Below are 17,595 nucleotides of genomic sequence, written 5' to 3'. Positions count from 1 at the left end.
CATTCGCTCACCCTCCCCCCTCCCTCTCTGGGACGGGGGAAAGAAATGGGAAAGTGAAGTCTGTGGGTTGAGATAAAGATAGTTTATTAAGACAGGAAAATAATAATAATAATAATTAATAATAATAATGTGTACGAAACAAGTGATGAACAATGCAAATGCTCACCACCCACTGACCGATGCCCAGCCTATCCCCAAGCAGTCAGCCCCCCACCCCAGCTAGCCATTCTTATGTATTGTTTAGCATGACATCAGGTGGTATGGGATATCCCTTTGGCCAGTTTGGGTCAGCTGTCCTTGGTCTGTCCCCTCCCAGCTCCTGCTGCACCCCCAGCCTGCCTGCTGGCAGGACTGAGCAAGAAGCTGAAAAGTCCTTGGCTTAGTGTAAGCACTGCTCTGCAACAATTAAAACATCAGCATGATATCAATACTCTTCTCATCCTAATCCAAAACATAGCACCCTACCAGCTACTAGGAGGAAAATTAACTCTATCCTAACTGAAACCAGGACAGTTTACATTCCTTCCCACCAAGTTTCTCACATCTATATACCATATGCATGTGTGATGCATGCCTCTGTCTTAACTGTTAAATCACTGAAATTTTGTCAGCTCAGAATTTTGCTTCTGGACTTTTCATTTTCTGTGACACAACAGGTGCAAAAGTATTTTCTGAACTTTATGAATTAAAGTCTCACAATTTCTAAGGCACCAAACAGGGAAAATTCTATAGATATAGAAATAGATAAGTAGAATAGATTTGAGATTTATTTCTTTAAGACAAAAAAAAAAAAAAAGTAATTGTAAGAAAAGTGAGATTTATTTTAATATTCCTCTTCTTCATTCTCCAACTGAATCAAAACCAAAGAATTAGTTAAATCTCAAGGGAAGACAAAACTGGGTTCTGTTTGTATTTATAGACCTAACTGAAATCAGTTTAACTTAATGGATTCACAGTAGTAACTCAAGGATATCAAAAGAAATTACATGAGACCAGTGAAAGGCATTTGTCATGAAAAGATAGTTATTATACAAAAGCATTGAAATAATACAAACTAGCTGCTAGATAATGTCATTACAGTACCACACAAAAATGTGACACCCTTCCCACTGCCTCAACACACTGTACAGTCAACTCATTGCTGTCAGGTTTTTAGGAACCTTTGTTGCCCATCTGAAGTAAATATCCATTTAACTCCTAGCTTTTTTGCTAGCCTTTACTCTTGTGTAAAGTAAGATGAATAAAGACAATAAGCAGTTTCTCTCTAGTTTATATAGCTAGGAAAAGGGTTTTAGAATTTGAGATCTCTCAATTCCAATTCTGGATTGAGATTCTATATTATTTTACCTAAAATAAATCATCTTAATCATATCTATCTATCTATCTATCTATCTATCACTTTTCCAACTTCTAAGAAATAGATGAGACAGAACTGTTTTTACAGTTGAAGAGATTATGCTTTTGACACATTGTAGAAAAAGGAATATTCACTAGTTTTAGAACTTAGAATTAAAAAAAAAAAAAAAAGGAAAAAAAAAAAAAGTGCTGATTTGTGTTCCAGAGAACAAAGGTTTCCTTCTTACCATTGGAGGATTGCCCAGGGAGGTGGTGGAGTAACTGTCTCTGACAGTTTAAGGAAAGGCTCTTCTGTTTAAGGAAAGGCTGGATGTGCTACTTAGGGTTTAGTGGGTAATATTGGTGGTTGTGGGACAGCTGGACCAGATGATCTTGGAGGTCTTTTCCAACCTTAATATTCTATGATTCTGTGATTCTAAATATTCTAAATACAGGCTGTAGTGTAAACCATATGACAGATGGGAAGCTATAAAATAAAGCATAAAAGTATAAAATAGATTTCAAGCATTTTAATTTCCCTACTTTTCCTTACAATATATATTAATGAAAGTGTAATTCTATGATTCAATGATATCAAAAAGAAAAAACAGAAAAAAAAAAAAAAAGTAGCGGTACAAAACGTTTCTACTTTGACATGCCACTTTGAATGACACAGTTTGATTTAGACAGCTTCATTAGGGAGTTCTTTAAAAATAGATAAAATGATAGAAGTCAATTGGTTTAAAGTTTTTGATAGTTAATTTTATATTTTCAGTAATAAGAAATAGCCCTGATAAAATCAGAAGTGAACTGCATAGAAAAAAGAAAACAGCAGGCAAACAAAAGATACCAAAATCTATATATACTAACTCCTTCTAATGAAAAAAAAAAATCAAATGAAAAAGAAAAAAAAAACAAACTAATGTTAATTTTAAAACATCTAAACGATTAAGCTGAATTCCATGACTGTGAAGAAACAAAATATTAATGTATACAGATCATCATCTAAATGATAAAGTACATAAAGCCGGAGATAACTATTCACCTACAGTATCTAAGAGAAGCGTATTTTATCTTATTTTTTAACTCAGCACCAGGGTTAACTCAGTCATAGGGTTACTTTCTGTATAACTTTGAGAAATTAAAAACATAATTAATAGATGTGCTTGCATACTGTCCATAACAAAAATTAAATTAATGACAGGTACTGTTACTCTTTTTCATTTCTGTTGACTATTTATATAGATCTGGGATCATCGTAATGAAATGTGACTCATGATTATACATATATATAACTATTTTGTGAGCTGTAGAAGTGAGATTTTACATTGTTTATATGTCATCTCCTCAGAACACCTTAATTGTGAAGATACTTCAGTTTTTAAATCCAGGATGAAGGTCTAGTTTCTTGATGTAGCTGTAACTGTTCATAGAATCGATGTCAAAAATGTTACTTCCAGGTGTATTTCCTTGGTTTGATTAGTTTTATTATGTGATGCTTTGCCCAGGAGGTGCAGTAGATAAGCTGATGGTACATAACAGTGTCTGGGGCAAAGCAGAGGAAGAACACATAGAATGCTTTGCTATTTTTTGAGCACTTGGTCCTAGAAATGCATAAAAAAACCTCATGACTATCATACCAAATATTACACACATATATTAAAAGAAATCTTTTTCCCTGTTATCACTGTCATAATTAGTTTCAGTACCAAGGCAACCAATTAATTATACCTTTGGAAAATTAACTTTTCCGCTTATAAATTCATTCAAGCCTCTTTCCTTCCCCTTTCTTCAGGCTTTACATGCTCAGTTTCAATTTTTAGTCACTTACAAGTTTTCAAAAAACTTTAAAAAACTTTCAGATTTCCTTAGAAGTCCTTAATCTACCCCAGAGAGATAAATATAGACAACAGTGTTATGAAAACAGAACAAAACAAAACAACAGAGATGTTTGCAGTTGGAAGTAAAGAAAAAAATAAAATAATGATTTAAACCAGGATTTTCTTCTATGTCTGTATGTGTTTCAGCCTAGTAAATTATGGTGAAGAATATGTCAGTCTTTGATACAAATTTATTTCCAGTGAGTTAATAAAATTTAACATCTTTTTGGTACCTCAGACACACATGAACTTTGGAGAAAAATGTAAATGAAATTAAATCCTTTTAAATATGTATCTACATGCAATCTCTAATTTCGTAATTTACTATTGCTGTTTCTGAAACACCACCGTGAAAGCCTAGTGTAAGGTGTAATAACAGTTATTACACCTAGTGTAAGGTGTAATAGCAGTCAGTTTCAACAGTAACATTACTTATTTATGTGTAACAAATTACAATAAGATTTTCTGTAAGTGAAAAGTCCAGTAATTATAATAGAAACCACCACTGACAAAATAGTGTTGAATTTGTTTTTGTGGCTTCACAAAGTTCAATATTTATTTATTTATTTATTTATTTTTAATGAATCAGAAAAGCAACTATGAAGTGTCAAGACTCAAGACTTAGCCATTATGGTCTATAACTAAAATGCCACGTTCTGATGTTCTGTGCTATATAATAGAAATATACATGAAGACTTTTTTGATGTTTACAAATTCAAAGAATGCATTAGATTATATTAAAAAAAAAAAAAAAAAAAAAGCAATTAGGCAAGGAACTTTTGTTTACAGTTCAGATTAATGGATAGTATACATACTAATGAGGTAATTTAGACTATCTGAATAAATAAAATCAGGAGATAAACAATTTAGATGTTCTGAGCTTAGACACAAAAATGCCATGATCCCTTGTATTTCAATATTTGCCTGCAGAAACAGAACTATGAAAGATCAGAGTTGTCCAACCTGCAACCAGTTCTGAAACCAAGAAAGAAAGGTTTCCTTCCCATCTGCTTTCACACTTTCTTCTTTAATATAGATAAAACAACCCTGATTGAGATCTCGATATTCCTACTGTGCAATACATTTGTTAAAACATTAATTCGAGGTCTTATCTCCAATTACCTTGCAAACAGTTTTCGTGCTGTCATTAAAGTCAGCCACAAAAAAGAACAGCATTATGTCTGTGTGTATGTTTGTCAGTATGTTACAATTAAAATACTGCTCAGCATACCTCTTGACCTCAGTTTTTTATATATGCACAACAAAATATTATCAAAATATTTACAAAGTCTGTTCAATATATAAAAGAAACACAGTAAACAAAATAGAGAAGGATGAGCAATAATACACGAGGCCCTCAGAAAATTATTTCTTTGCATAGAAGAATATTTTATAATATTGATAAAAGGGCAAAAAACCTTGCCAACACCTTAATCATAAAGAGATCTTTATTTTTCTTTCATCTCATAAATATATTCTTCTCAGACTGGTTAATATGGTTCATTATTTATTCATCATTTATTCATTCAACTGTGTGAAAATAACATACCATTTATAAATTGCACAGAAACAAAGATACTCAAATAGGAATCTGGAGAGTTTTCAAACATCGAAGAACATGTTTTCTCTCACTGAAATTTCTGAAATTTAAATTGGCTGAACTTCAAGAGTACTGAGATTTCAGTTTCTTACACATAGACAAAAAAAAATCCACACACATGTTGTTTCTAAATTCCTCTAAAAACAGAAACAAACAAACAAAACAAAACAAAACAAAAAAAAATTTTAAACTCTTCCATTTCTATATAGGTAGAACCTATATAGTCTACCATTTCTATAGGTAGACTTTGTAGAGATTTTGAAACTGAGATTATGGTAACATTGTCGGAAATTCCTGATATTTAACTTAAAGTTCCCAAATAATGCATAAAGTTTAGTAAAAAAAAAAAAAAAAAAAAAAAATTAATAATTCTAAAAATCTAATTTCCCACTAATTTTAACTTAAACTTCAGTGAAGCCAGTACACTCAAAGAGTTGCCATATCAGGTCATATGAGGGGAAAAGAAATAAAAAAATGTTCTCCTTAATTTGATATTATTTTATAGCATAATTAATATTTTAATCTTATAGTCTCCTGTGTGTCAATTTGCGTTCTAGGTAAGGATTACATTTCAACATGCTAGTGTGCATTTTGATCTAGTTCTCAAGCCCGTGTTTATTATAATAATCTGAATGATTAGTCCCATTCAATTATTAGGAGCTAGTAACATGATTGAATTATCACCTGGCTCATTAAGATTGCATTGGAAAACTTAGCATGTGAGATGCAACCTTTTGAGAAAGAAGGTCTAAAACATGATTTCCAAAAGAGCATTGAAAAGAGATTTATGGCAGTCCTTCTGACTATCTTGAAAAATAGTGTCACTCAGGTTTACATGACGTATTAACACCAGACACCTTTCTAATAAATGCAACAGAACAAAATTAAATGTGATATTCTGTTATTATGCCCAAATATTATAGCCCTATCAAGTAAAATCCAATAGAATCCAAAGAATACCACACTTTTTTAATATCAAATATTAGAAACACATTCTAATCAAAGGTTTTCAAAGTTCAAATAATATAGAAAGATTTATATCTTTACTAATATCTGCTGTAATGTAAACCATTAGACAGAAAAGACCATAGAAGAACACTGCATTGTTTCTCCTCTCACTGAACATCAGAACTCAATGGGTTATACAACTAACATAGTATGGAAGGGAACTCATTTGTGTTATTTCCCGGGGAATTATAGGCCTGTCAGTTTGAACTCGTTGCCAGGGAAGCTCATGGAGCAGATCCTCTTGAGAGTCATCATGCAGCACTTGCAGGCAAGCAGGCGAGCAGGCCCATTTGGCATGGGTTTATGAAAGGCAGGTCCTGCTTCATGAACCTGATCTTCTATGACAAAGTGACGTGCTTGGTGGATGAGGGAAAAGGACTTTGGCAAGGCTTTTGACACCTTTTCCCACAACATTCTCCTCAAGACTATGCTTGTGGCTTGGACTGGCGTACGCTTCATTGGGTTAGAAACTGGCTGGATAGCTGGGCCAAAAGAGTTGTAGTGAATGGAGTCAAATCCAGTTGGAGGCCGGTTAGATGCCTCCAACGCCTGTTAGATGCGTGTGTCGATCTGCTTGAGGGCAGGAAGGCTCTGCAGGAGGATCTGGATAGTCTGCACTGATGGGCTGAGATCAACTACATGAAGTTCAATAAGGCCAAGTGCGGGTCCTGCACTGGAGGGCAATAACCCCAAGCAGAGCTACAGGCTGGGAGATGAGTGGTTGGAAAGCTGCCAGGCAGAGAAGGACCTGGGAGTGATGGTTAATAGTCGGCTGAATATGAGCCAGCAGTGTGCTTAGGTGGCCAAGAAGGCCAACAGCATCCTGGCTTGCATAAGAAACAGTGTGGCCAGCAGGGCTAGGGAAGCGATCGTCCCCCTGTACTCAACTCTGGTGAGGCTGCACCTCAAGTACTGGTTCAGTGTGAGCCCCTCGCTACAAGAAGGACATCGAGGTGCTTGAGCGAGTCCAGAGAAGGGCGACAAAGCTGGTGAGGGGCCTGGAGAACAAGTCCTACGAGGAGCGGCTGAGGGAGCTGGGCTTGTTCAGCCTGGAGAAGAGGAGGCTCAGGGGTGACCTTATTGCTCTCTACAGGTACCTTAAAGGAGGCTGTAGCGAATGTGGGGGTTGGGTCTGTTTCCCAACATGCCTGGTGACAGGACAAGGGGTAATGGGCTTAAGTTGCGCCAGGGGAGTTTTAGGTTGGATGTTAGGAAGACCTTCTTTACCGAAAGGGTTGTTAGATATTGGAACGGACTGCCCAGGGAAGTGGTGGAGTCACCGTCCCTGGAGGTCTTTAAAGATGTTTAGATGTAGAGTTAGTGATATGGTTTAGTGGAGCGTTAGGTCAGAGGTTGGAACTCGATGATCTGAGGTCTCTTCCATCCTAGAAATTCTGTGATTCTGTGATTCCATAATAATGTAACAGCAATATCTTAAATATAATATTGTGAATAATTATCCAAGGACATTTATATTCCATTCAAAAAATGCATATACATCTCTGAAGTAAGAAACAGGACAGTGTGGAAAACATAAAATTTAAAATAATATAGTTTACCAGACTTATTACATTTACAGACTCTTATTTACAAGTCTTACTAGGAGCAGCTGAGGGAGCTGTTTTTTTTTTTTAGCCTGGAGAAGAGGAGGCTCAGGCTGACCTTATCACTCTCTACTCCTGTATTAGTGTAGAGTTAGTATTAAGGTGCCTTAAAGGAGGCGTAGCGAGGTGGGGATCAGTCTATTCTCCCATGTGCCTGGTGACAGGATGAGGCGGAATGGCCTACAGTTGCACCAGGGGAGGTTTAGGTTGGATATTAGAAAAACATCTTTACTGAAAGGGTTAGGCATTGGAATAGGCTGCACAGGGAAGCAGTTGAGTCACCATCCCTGGAGGTATTTAAAAGATGTTTAGATATAGAGCTTAATGATATGGTTTAGTGGAGGACTTGTTAGTACTAGGTCAGAGGTTGGACTAGGTGATCTTGTAGGTCTCTTCCAACCTAAATGATTCTGTGACTTAAATGTAGCTAAAGTTATGAAAGATATGAATTCTCATGAAATTTAGGAACCAATAATTTACTTTAAGAATTAACTTATAGATTTAGGTTAAACTCTAAAGGCTGATACCATCATTCAATTCTCCAAAATTTTGACCAGTATGAAAATTCATTCTTGAATATTTCTGTTTATTAACAGATTTTTCAGTCTGTTTTTGTACATATCTGTGAGCTGTCCTGGTGATTTTTTTTTGTTGTTTGTTTTGTTTTATTCTGTAGGATTTAATTTACATTTATCTACAGTCAACCTGATTTCATGTACATATGCTTTTATACATAAAAAAAAAAAGTGAGGAAGGTCAGATGCCTCTATCCTCTTTTGAAATCCTTTGGTAACTATCATAAGTATGTTTAGAACCTAAATTTAACTGTTAAGTAATCATGATGGTATTTTAAAGCACAGTCAGAGAACCTACCTTTAAGAACATGACCTTGCTTCCCAGAAGGTGCTTCATGTTATACAAATAATGCTTAGCCTCTTGCTTATTTTGTGTTTGTCATACTAATAAAAATGCAAAAAAAAAAAAAAATGCAAAAAAAAAAAAGACTACTTTTGGTATCTTGGAGTTCCTATCTGTTGATCTGGTTCAGAATGCAGAAAATAAGGAAATCCATCTTTATCAAAATAGGAATATTAAACCTCAGTTGCTGGTGAATGGAAATATCTCTGGATGCACACACTTTATAGTTTTTCATTTTAAGGTCACATCTGGCACAATGACTGCATGTACTGTGGGAACAAAGCTGTGAAAGGAAGAGGGGATCCTGAGCTGATCAAAATCTCAACTAGACCTCTTTACATATTCAGAAGTATTCAACATATACTTCCTCAAAGTAGTCTCATTGCAATAAATAATAACTAAAATGAATGAGACATAAATCAACCCCGGTGATTTATTCAGTGTCATAATGATGTTGTCCATTTAGTTCTGAATCGTTTTCTCAATACTTCCTAGCATTTGATTCCAAAACCAGTAAGTAAAGACCATTGAATTGCAGGTGTACCTCATCTGATCATAGAATCATAGAATCATTAAGGTTGGAAAAGACCTCAGAGATCATCTGGTCCAACCAGATGACCCTTACCACCAGTATTACCCACTAAACCATGTCCCTAAACACCTTGTCCAACCTTTCCTTGAACAACCCCAGGGATGGTTACTCCAACACCTCCCTGTGAAACCTCTTCCAATGTCTAACCACTCTTTCAGAGAAGAAATTTCTCCTAATTTCCAACATGAATCTCCCCTGATGCAGCTTATGACTATTCCATCTAGTTTTATCACTAGTTATCTGTGAGAAGAGGCTGACCCCCAGCTTCCCAGACCTTCCTTTCAGGTAGTTGTAAAGAGCAATAAGGTCTCCCCTGAGCCTTCTCTTCTCCAGACTAAACAACCCCAGTTCCCTCAGCCACTCTTCAAAGGACTTCTGTTCCAGGCCTTTCACCAGATTCATAGCCCTTCTCTGGAGACACTCCCAGACCTTGATGTCTTTCTTGTACTGAGGGGCCCAAAACTAACAAAGTACTCGAGGTGCAGCTTCACCGGAGCAGAGTACAGGATAACAATCCCTGTTCAGAAATGATGGTCTTCTTCCCCACCTCCTCATCTTACAGTACATATTAGAAAGATATCTAAAGGTGATTTCCTGTGTTGTAATGTACTAAAATGGCAAAGAAAAATAAAGAAAGTATTGCTAATATACAAAAGAAAAACTGGATGGGATTAAATTCCCTCTAGTAGCAAAGACTGATGTCAGTTTATATTATGCGCTGGGTAGACGTTTGTGGAAATGTAGCAAGAACATAAAGAAGATAAAAATCAAATACCCAAAAATATGAAAATTAAGATTGAGATACATAATGAGATATGCTTTTCATATCCCCACCATTAGGTAACGCTTCATTTATTTTGAATCCACTTATTATGTCAAAATATTTTCAAAATAATTTGAAGATATTGCTTGAGCCAGTAAGATATTCTAAAGATTTTGAATTGATTGCATAGTTCATGTATAATGGGATTTATCCATGAAAATATGGAATTACATGTACAAGTCTAAGAAATATCACCCTTGTGTATAAGAGCGACAGTTGTGAAGGACTGGTCCATTAGTTTGTAAAAAAAGATGTGTTGAAAACTGGTCATGACAATTATGTGTTATTTTTCATTCACAGAATATGATTGGTCATATTATTCAGGTTTCATGATTGTTTATGAATTATCTTAACAGAAGACTAAGAATAAAGAAATCAATATCAAATGAATAAATGTACTTAATTTATAATAAAAATCCATCACGATTTCTGGAGTTCTAAATATGTTAATAATCATACATACTTTGTTTCACAGATTTGTATATAACTCATAGTGTACATTACTGAGAAGCAGTCAATCAGTTTTGACTTGTGTCCTCAACAATATGTTATCATATCCACATTTTATTTTTATTTAGTTATTGTTAGTCCAAACAAGATGATGAAAATAAAAGCAGTTATAGCTCAAGTAGTGGAATAATTTTATTTTATTTTATTTTATTTTATTTTATTTTATTTTATTTTATTTTATTTTATTTTATTTTATTTTATTTTATTTTATTTTATTTTATTTTATTTTATTTTATTTTTTCTTTGTGTTAAGAGCTTTTGCCACAATTGAAGGCAGCAAAAATGCAATCTATTTCTGTTTTTGCTCAAGCATGAAGACCTGAACATTAATTTAGTTGGTGGCAATTATGTGGTCAAACAAAGGAAGTAAGATGCAAAGAAAGAAGTCTAATATTATGTCTAATCTTTAGCACCTAACTGAGATGCTGGAAACTTCTCAGGCTAGAATACCACCTATACTGCAGTTTTACTTCACATACAGAGATGAGGCCCTAAAAGCGATTTATTGATTTTATGTTTGAAACCACATTCTGGGTTTCAAACAAGAAAACAAGAAAAATAGCTTTTCTGAAAATAGATTTATGTAATCTAAGTAACCAATATTGGTCTGAGTAACCAATATTGCTAATGTAGTGCAATGAAATAATGCAATTAAAATACTCTTAATGGAAGGAAGAACAGGAAGTCGGAAGCAGGAAGAGTGAAGGAAGTGGATCATATCATTGTTATAAAAGTTTATGAATTCAAGGTAGTTGCTGTTATTTTTCTGTTTTGTAATTGTTTGCTTTCTTTAGCATCATATACCCACAAAAATTGACACTGAAGCCTTCAGACCCAGGATTAGAAGTGTATTTGCTTGATCATTTCAGTTTGAGATTGGAAACTGCTGCCATTCAGTGACTTTCATGCCTTTCATGTCACACTCAGTGACACATGACTTTCATGCTCTTTAACCTGCTTTATTGAAAAAAGCAAATGCAATTCATATGAAAATACAGTACATGCTTGAAATATCTTCCAGTTAACCAATGGCATCTAACAGTCAGTTTGCACTGATTGCATACACAGAGGAGTGTTATATTTTGCCCAATAATCACAAACCTATAAAGTTAGTGTTTCGATGTAAAAAAAGAATACATTTTCCCTTGAGATAAAATGTCATCAAATGCCATCTGTGCTGTCTGTAAATTTCATCATAAATCCTTGTTGTATTTATCATAGATTTGTTTTTCAAAATAGCTAATTTTCATCTCAGATTCAGCCACACTTTAATTTTCTTGCTTCTTTCTTGCTGAGAAGTCTAATGTAATAGCCTCTCATAGAAAGGGTTTGGCACTTGCCCAAAACAAAATAGGCTCATCTGCTTGCATAGAAATAGTTTCCTTAATAGGGCAGCAACTTAGAATCATTAAATACAGTAATTAAGAAAAAAAAAAAAAAGAAAGAAAAAAGTAAAGCCAAATTAATAAATAAATAAAATTGTTATATAACAGAAACGGTTAAAAGGGTAATGGGACAAGGCAAAGTTTACAGTTAAATTTATATTTAAGCAATTTAAACTCTGAGGGTTAAAGGTTCATGCAGGCAGAAAAAAATAAAGTATTTGATATATGAGAATGGAAGGAGCATGGAAACATTACCAAGTCTGAACATCATATGTTTTTTTTGAATGACAGATAGTATTAACGGGAAACATACAAAGCATGTTTCACTTATTATCAAAGACAGAATGCCTGCAACAGAATGAATGAAGAAATGCCCCAAAAGAGTGTGACCTTAAGCATGCCAGTTTATTTTTTCTTATATTCAGTTGCCATTTATTAATGTAGTTTGTTTGTATTTTAAATTACACCAAATCAGAATTGCTGCTCGTTGTTTTAAAAGAACAGTTTTGCATTGGTGAGTTACCCTGATCAACACCCTGAGCTTCAATCCAAGAACTTCGGAAACAGGAGTCAACACCAAATGCAGAATCACAGAATCACAGAATGCCTGAAGACAGCTTCGGAGAATGCCTTGCCCGTCCCCCTGTTCTAAGCAGAGTCACCTAGAGAAGGTTGTTCAGAGCTGTATACACTCATGGTTTTAATTTCCCCAAGGATGGAGATTCTACATCCTGCCTAGGCAACACGTTCCACTGTTTTACGAATATCATAATAAAAAGTAAAAACTATTTAAAAAGAAAAAAAAAAAAAAGTTTTCTTTTATGTTTAGACAGACTTTATTGCATTTTAGTTTGTGCTCATTTCCTCTTCTTTCACAGGGCACTCTTGAAAGTGCCCCAAACCTCATTTTGCCCAGTCTGAATAAGTACCAACTCTCTCAGCCTCTCCTTGTATGACATATATTCCAGTCCCTTAACCTCTTTATGGCCCTTCACTGGACTGTCTCCAGTATGTCCATGTCTCCCTTGTAGTGAGGAGGCCCAGCACTAAACTATGCACTCCAGATGTGCTCTCACCAATGTTGTGTAGATGAGCAGGATCAACCTGCTTAATGCAGAATGGATGATCTTATTTTATGTTAGAACACACTGCTGGCTCATTTTCAGCTTGATATCCACCAGGATCCCTAGATCCTCTTCTGCAGATCTGTTTTCCAGTAGTCAGCCCTCATCTTGTGCTAATGCATGCTCCTTCACCCGATACAGGACTTCACCTAATTAAATAAATAAATAAACAAATAAAAATAAGGGTGTGGTTGTGTGTGTGTGTGTGTGTGTGTGTGTCACAGCACAGAATTACTAAAATAAATAAAAAATTGGTCCAGGAAGGAATTTTGTCTTATTGATTTTGAGCACCAAACAAATTTCCTTTGTCTGCAACTCCTATAGTGTTTTCACTGGACTCTCAGAGATAAGAAGTTTAGATCCATGTTAAAATACTGTAAGTAGGACCAGAATTTGGCACAAGAGATAGACAAAGTGCAGAACAAACAGTGAAGAATAGCACCACAAATCAGGCACTGTCAAAGAAAATCATAAATCATTCATTAGGAGCACCACACAGCATAACAAAATTCACTGTCTTTCTTTCTTCTTTTACTTTATTACTATACACAATTTGAACTTTTTGAAAGCCAGACTCCAAATTAGGAAGCTGTTCAAAACATGCAGAGGAAGAACAAGTGGTTCCAATAAAAAGTGGTTCTCATAAAAGCTCTCAGTGCTCCTTTCTCGTTGATTAACACTTTTAATTGCACAGGATAATAGATTACCATTTTGCACGATTCACAAATAGGCAAGCACATAGTACAAGTTCACTGATTTTTAGTTTTCTCTGCCAAAATTTCCTTGTGCAATGTGCACAAACTGGAACACACGAAGTTCCCTCTGAATAGCAGGAAGCACTTCTTTACTGTGTGGATGACAAAGCACTGGCACATGTTGCCTAGAGAGGCTGTGCAGTCTCTGTCCTTGGAGATCTTCAAAAAACATCCGAACATGGCAGATGGTGTCCCTGCTTTAGCAGAGGGTTGGACTAGAGGACCTCCAGAGGTCTCCTCCAACCTTAACCATTCTGTGCTTCTGTGAAACTGAAAATTCTTGAAAGGATATGAAGGAAAGTTCTTCAATACAATACTACAATATGGGATGTGTATTCATAGGTTAGGTCATATACATCAATTGCATCTATAAGCAGACAATGTTTCAGATGCTTAAAACAAACAACAAATTGAAAATGGGTGTGTGATAGATGTCTTCCAGTGTGCCTTCTGCTCTCCTTGCATGTAAGGCACAGCTGGGAGAAAACACAGCTGGGAGAAAACACAGCTGGGAGAAAACAAGATGATATTCAAGATGGTGAAGGTGAATACCTGTCACATAACTGTCATTTGGAAGCCTCAGAGAAAACAGAAATGAACAAAAAGATGTTGCAGCCTTTCAGTACTTAAAGAAATACTTTCAATACTTTATAAAAAAGATGGAGAGAGTTTTTACAATGGCATGTAGTAACAGGATAAAGGGAAATATTTTCAGACTGAAAGAGAATAGATTTAGATTATAAATTAAGGAAGACAGATAAGGATTATAGATAAGGAAGAAATTTTTCATGAGGGTGGTGGAACAGGTTACCCAGAGAAGTTGTGGATGTCCCACACCTGGAAGTATTCAAGGCCAGGTTGGATGGGTCTTTTGGCAACCAGATGGAGTAAAAGATATCCCTGGCAATGGCAGGGAGGTTAGACTAGATGATCTTTAAAGGCCCCTTCCAATCCAAATCATTCTATGATTCTAGGACTGATTCTATGATTCTATCTGTGAGCCAGACAAAGGCTTAAAAAAGAAGATAAGCATGAGAAACAAATCCAAGCAAAAAAAAAAAAAAAAAAAAAAAAAAAAAAAAGTTAGAGATTTAACCTCTATATTAGTTTTCTTTCTTTCTTTAAAACATCTTTGAAGAAAGACTAAGAAAAACAAACAAAAATTACATCTACAATGTAATGTACATGTACATGTACAAGTATTACATCTAACAATGTAATAGAGATGTAATACTTAAAACAAAATTTTAGAATTATGTCCCAAATCAGCCAGTACCAGAATAATCAAGTAAAATTATATTGCTTATAATTGTTCTTTCTCTTAATCCATTGTTCTGTCTTTTTATGCTTCATTGTCTTTATTTTCATCCCTTTGTGCACATTCGTGATGATACGTTCTCTGTCAGTTTATTCTTCTTTTTGTTAATTTATCTATCCATCTGATCAATCATAATTCAGATTAGAGCTGTATTTTAACCTACAATTCAAATTTATTGGAATAAAAATTTTAGTATGAAATAGGTTTAAATTACATGCATAGATATGGAATGCACATAAAGCTTGCTGCTGGTTTAAGAATCGAGGTGGAAGACAGTTTTGGAGAGATAATTGTTGCTATTTATGGGAAATGGGTGCTCATTAAAAATAAAGGTTAAATGAGGAAGTTAGCTCCATCCTGGCAGAGAAATTTACATTTCTTTGTAAAGTGACAGCTTTCAATAGCAACAAATTCTAAATTTAACCTTGCTATGTATTAGACTTCCTTCCTTATTAAATTCTTTTTGTACTTAATGAAACAAACTTCTTTTAAAGTTTATTGCTGCTTATACTTGGCTTCCTTCCTGCAGCAAATATTTCCAAATATTAGAAAGATCCAAAGATATCAGGAAAGGGTTTTCCACCAAGAAGGTGGTCAGGCACTGGAACAGACTCCCGAGGAAAGTGATCACAACACTGAACCTGAGTTCAAGACAATGCTTTAAGACACATGGTTTGATTATTTATTTATTTGTGTTTTTTTTTGTTTGTTTGGAGTGGTCCTTTGGGGACACAGGAATTGGAATCGATGGTCCTTGTGGGTCTCTTCCAACTCAGGACATTCTATGATTCTGTGATTCTATGGTTAGTCAAAAATCCCTTCAGCCATTTTATAAGAATAAGAATGAAATCTTATTTCATAAGATCATGAAATGCATATTCCTATATAAATGCTAAATTTGACCACCAGTTTCTTGGTGGAATAGGTTATTCAAAACCAGCTGAACTTTGCAACTTTTAGAAGGCAGGCTTAGAAAAGTAAAGCAGGGATTTTTCCTCTGCATATGTTCTAAAAGATTGTTTCTCCCCCAGCTCAGACCTTGAGGTAAATGTTATGATGCAGAGATACTTTTTTTTCCAAGGAAAAGGATTACAGTAGAAGTTACAATGAATACAGAGGAAGATTTTGACAGAACCACTGCTTAAGGAAGTTTCTGCTCATTGGCAGAACTCACATCTATTTAAAAATGAATGGTAGCCATGCAAAATGACAGGCCAGATATTCAACAAAGAAAAAATGCTACAACGTCTACAATATTTTCTTATTTCCTAGAATGCTTTTCTAGGTAAAACTTATGACCACAAATATTACTGACTTTAAACTGGAATATTCATGATAGAAATAGCCCATTAAGTTCTTGGCTAGAGATGTGCAGAAGGAAGCACGTTTCTGACTACTGTCTTGCCAAATAGATAGAAGAAAGATTCCCAATCTAACAATATTTTTGTTTGTTTGCTTTAAATCTGATTTTCAGCTGATGATATTTTTTGGATGATACTTTTGAATTGTGTTTGATGAGTCAAACTGAGTCAATTTTTCCATAGCTAGAGTTAATCTTCATGCAATTCCAAAATCAATTTCTACATTGACAACTTTTCTTTAAGAAAGAGAACATTGTCCTGTCACTAAACAGAACATAGTATTTAGAGGGAATTGTAAATCATATAAGCTATATGACATACAAGCTATATAAAGAACTACACTGTAGTAAGGAAAAAACCACTAATGAAAAGTTCTCCAGTAAATGCATGTTTGTTTGTTTGTTTGTTTGTTTGTTTTGTTTTGTTTTGTTTTTCTGAAATGCTTGAGAAGTGCTGGGAGAAACACAAGCGCTATCGCTTCTATTGAAGAGTCTTGAAGAAAGTTCATGGTTTATCTTGTTGGTTGCCATTCTTTAGATATTAAATGAGTACCTTTAAAAACAAAACAAAACAAATCCTGTGATACTAATAAATTTTACTTTTCTGTAGCTGTTTAACTCTAGTAGGAACATTCCTTTTAGATGTTTCTATACAGCAATTCTCATAAAAAGAAATAAAATAAAGCTTGCGAAAAACTGCTTACAAACTAGTGACTACAGGTTGCTAAACGTATGGAAATGAAATTGCCAGGCACAAGAAATACTAACATTTTCCAATCTGTAGCAAAGACAGCCCTCCTTGCATAAGATGTACCTTGAGAGCAAATCTTCTAAACCTAGCAATTCATTCTTTACTAACTTTATGAGTGTATGTGTTGTCTTCAAAACAATTCTGCACAGAGATACAACTGCTGTTACAATCACAAGTCACAAAAGAGAAGGCAACAGATGTATAAACATACTTTTGGTATTTATTACATATCTGCTGAATTGTTATAATCCTGTTGCCTCATTAATGAAATCCGTATGGATTAACTACTGATTCGCAACACCTTCATCGACAAAGATGCAAGGAGGATTTGCATTTTCACCTTATCATTACCATTTCACCTACTCATTATCATTTCTTTCGTAAGTTACTAATTATAGGCCTTTATATGTCTTTGCTCTTTTCTTGGTAAGGGCTGACAGAATTGCTGACTGTACTGGAAAACAAAAGGATATGTAAAGGAATCCAATGAATAAATACACCAAACTAAAAAAATTATTTTTCAAACTGATCAAAGTTAAGAAGTATCGACTAACAAAAAACAAACAAACAAACAAACAACAACAACAACAAAAAGTCTTAGTTCTTAGAAAATTAAAAGACCACAAGGATTC

This window comes from Aythya fuligula, chromosome 1 (genome assembly GCF_009819795.1).
Source record: "Aythya fuligula isolate bAytFul2 chromosome 1, bAytFul2.pri, whole genome shotgun sequence".
Lineage (NCBI taxonomy): Eukaryota > Metazoa > Chordata > Aves > Anseriformes > Anatidae > Aythya > Aythya fuligula.
This window is presented reverse-complemented; position numbering follows the sequence as displayed.